Here is a 3,769-nt window from a genome sequence, read left to right on the forward strand (position 1 = left end):
TCGCGTGTCGCGTCACCACGGCACACTTCTTGTGTCCCTTTACTCACCCCCTATTAAACCTACAGACTAGGTTGAAATGGGTGCGGTTCACTGTATATATAATAACTATGGATATGGTCGATATAACGATCAAGGGATATAATTTATAAGATATATATACGAATGACATATTTTTATCAGATATATCTGATTATATCTCTCATACAGCATAACAGGTATTTGATATAATAATTTTACATTAATTTAATTTATACGAAAACTTTACGGCGCGTTACACAGGGAGGGGGGGGGGGGGGGGGGGTTCAAAAATCTTCGAAAATTGCATTACGTAATATTTGAACGCCCCCTATAGGTAGGTAGGTATGGCGGTCAGCAAAATATTATCGGCGCGTGTCGATAACTTAGTATAAGTTAGAGCACGCGCTGATTCGGTTAAGTTAATGTCTGTACCGCCGTAGATTAGAGATGTATAAAACACTTGATTATGATTTAATAAATCAGTCTCTAAGTCTACCCGTCAACGGTACCTTTTACTCACCCAACCATGTTCCTCTAAAGTAGGTAATATGGGCCTTGTTGTTAGAATTAAATTTTAAATACATAAATAATACTTAAATAAATTATTACCTACTAAAGTAAATGGCATGAGCTACATTGCTAAAGTAAACATTAACATTAATTTGAACATTTTAAACATTTTTTTTAAATAATACCAAAATAAAATAACTCTATACAACAAATATCACCGCTGTAGGAGCGTGCATAAAATTTTATATTACCCAAAACGGGACGGGAAGTAAAACCGGATTTAGGTCGCAGACATAGGTAAATATTTGTTCCTGAATCACGTATGTTTTGAGGTACCTATTTAAATTATTATTGTCTCGTCTGAGTCCACACAACATCTTAGATCTGTGTACCTAAACGTGACATTCGAATGGCGACTGCAGCTGCGTTACTGCTGCAGCGTTGCTGCCGCAGGAAAAGTGCAATGTCAATGTCAATTTCTTTGACAAAGGGTGATGGATTGAACGTCGCCATCCAACTCCAAATATCATATAAAGGTGAAGGTGAGGTGACGTTTAAGGACAGCTGCAGCTTCATTACTGTGGCATTATATTTACTGCAGCTTTGATGCGGGCGCTGTCACTGTCAATTTCCTTAAGGCCGTCCCATCGGTTTGCCGCTCTCACATTTCGCAAGAAAGAACGGGAAAAATCATGTGCGCCAAGTGTCAATTTTGATCGAATTTTGTCGATTTTATTTATTTTAAAAACGTTACCTTGCAATATCGAAATTCGAAAGCTATGAAACTACTATTTAAGTTAAGATTGTTCTTTTTTTTTATATAGTATCACATTATAAAAATACCCGGGTAAAGTTTGATTAAAAGTCCGAGTTAGAGGTTACTTTGGGAATTAATTGTATCGAGCGAAGTGTCATAATTCGTGTATCGGAAGCTATGTTATTAAAGATAATATAGTCAAGAACTACATACCTATATTTTTTCTACGTCTACGAATATCAACGCCTCTTAGAAAAACATGATCATATAACGAGATTTTTCGCCTTCTGGTTCAGGGAACCGCCTTATTAAAATGAGTAACAGTTTGAACGTTCGAATCGTGGCAGTAATGCGTCTAGGAAGGTACTCATTATATCAACGAAATTCCACGGCGCCCCGGTCCTGCCTCCGTCTGTAAATCGATTTAGTAAACGAAGTTTGTCGGTTAACATAAAAAATATAATAATTGAGCCATAAATACACTTAACTGTGAAATGATATTCCATCTTTTTAGGGTTCCGTACCTCAAAAGGAAAAAACGGAACCCTTATAGGATCACTCGTGCGTCTGTCTCTCTGTCTGTCTGTCCGTCTGTCACAGCCTATTTTCTCCGAAACTACTGGACCAATTAAGTTGAAATTTGGTACACAAATGTAAGTTTGTGACCCAAAGACGGAAATGTAACGTAAATAAATGAATTTTAAACATGGGGGCCACTTTAGGGGGGTAAAAAAAAGAAAAAAAGTTTATTAAACTACATCGTGTTACATATCAAATGAAAGAGCTTCTTGTGAGAATTTCAAATGTATATTTTTTATAATTTTAGGATAAACATTTTAGAAGTTATTCAAGAAAATAGGCAAAAAACGACCACCCCTTTATCTCCGAAACTACTGGGTCTAAAATTTTGAAAAAAATACATAAAATAGTTCCTTACTTACAGATGACAGGAAAACCTATGTACAGTCAAGCGTGAGTCGGATTTATTTACTTAGTTATTGTTCCGACCCCTACGGGTTTTTTAAGACATTTCACTCACATTTTACATAAAATAATACATTGTTAAAAATTGTGTAATGAACGGAACCCTTGGAACGCGAGTCCGACTCACACTTGGCCGGTTTTGTAAGTTGGACTCAATATTTTTTTTTTTTAATGTGATATTCAGCTAACGAGCAGACGAGCCGCCTGATGGGAAGCAGTCATCGTCGCCCATGGACGTAAACAACGTCAATGGAAAGATTTTGCACCTTAAAACAATTTACAGCACATAAGGACCTTTTAACGCAGATTGACATGCACTGAGAGTGTATGTCAATCTACCTACGTTAGTAGTTTATTGATTATCAAAACGAATTTAGAATTTAACTCAGATAACCCTAAAAATCGTACCCCAGGGTTTTTTATGATTTTTCGATAATTATAGTATCAGTTAGCCACTACAAAAAATCGAAACAGTAAAGCGGTGTTATCACCTGGTCGGGCTAAATGGGTTAATGATAGTACAGATTATGCACTTTATATGCTATGCTATGCTAACACTTCTGGCAAAGGGGATTATGGAAATAGCCGAAATAGTAGGAAATGTGCCTATTGTGTTTTTTTACCTTATTAATTTTTTTATCAAACTAACGCATAAGACATATTGACCGGGATATAGACCGTGATTACCTTTTGTATTATTTGTGAGCTCCCGATATTTCGACGCAGTTACATGTATCATGTTCACGGGTGACTGAAGATAGCGGGTGGGTGTCAAAGTTGTGTAGACAGCGCTCTGTCTACCCTCATTCTTGCGCGTCGGCTGCGTTCACTTTCAACGTTACCAACGGTCGCATTCACACTTGTTGGTCCGGTCGCGTTCACAATCGTTGGTCTGTCTACCCACACTACACTCACGGTGTTCGAATGGCGAAATGGCGATTCGTTGACCGCAGCAATGTGTTCTGTAAACCTGGTGTATACAAAGTTGAGTGCAGCTGTGGTAGTTCGTACATTGGGCAGACCAAACGCACTATTGCCTGCAGAATTAAAGAACACATTGCTGCGGTCAAGAACAATGACGTTCGCAAGTCAGCTATTGCTCAGCATCTCCTTGAGTCGGGTACAAATCACTGGATCGAGTTGCATAGTCCCAAGGTCATTTCGACAGAACGCCACTACCTATATATACCAAGATTGGTAAGAGAAGCCGTTGAAATTCACAAATACAAAAATTTCAATCGTGAAGATGGGTTTAAACTGTCAAATGTGTGGAATCCTGTGATTTGTTTGTGTAAAAAACCAGTGATATCCGAATCAAACACGCGTATTAGTGACACCGTGAGTGTAGTGTGTTTGGACAGACCAACGATTGTGAACGCGACCGGACCAACAAGTGTGAATGCGACCGGTGGTAACGTTGAAAGTGAACTCAGCCGACGCGCAAGAATGAGGGTAGACAGAGCGCTGTCTACACAACTTTGACACCCACCCGCTATCTTC

This window comes from Cydia strobilella, chromosome 19 (genome assembly GCF_947568885.1).
Source record: "Cydia strobilella chromosome 19, ilCydStro3.1, whole genome shotgun sequence".
In the NCBI taxonomy this organism is placed as follows: domain Eukaryota; kingdom Metazoa; phylum Arthropoda; class Insecta; order Lepidoptera; family Tortricidae; genus Cydia; species Cydia strobilella.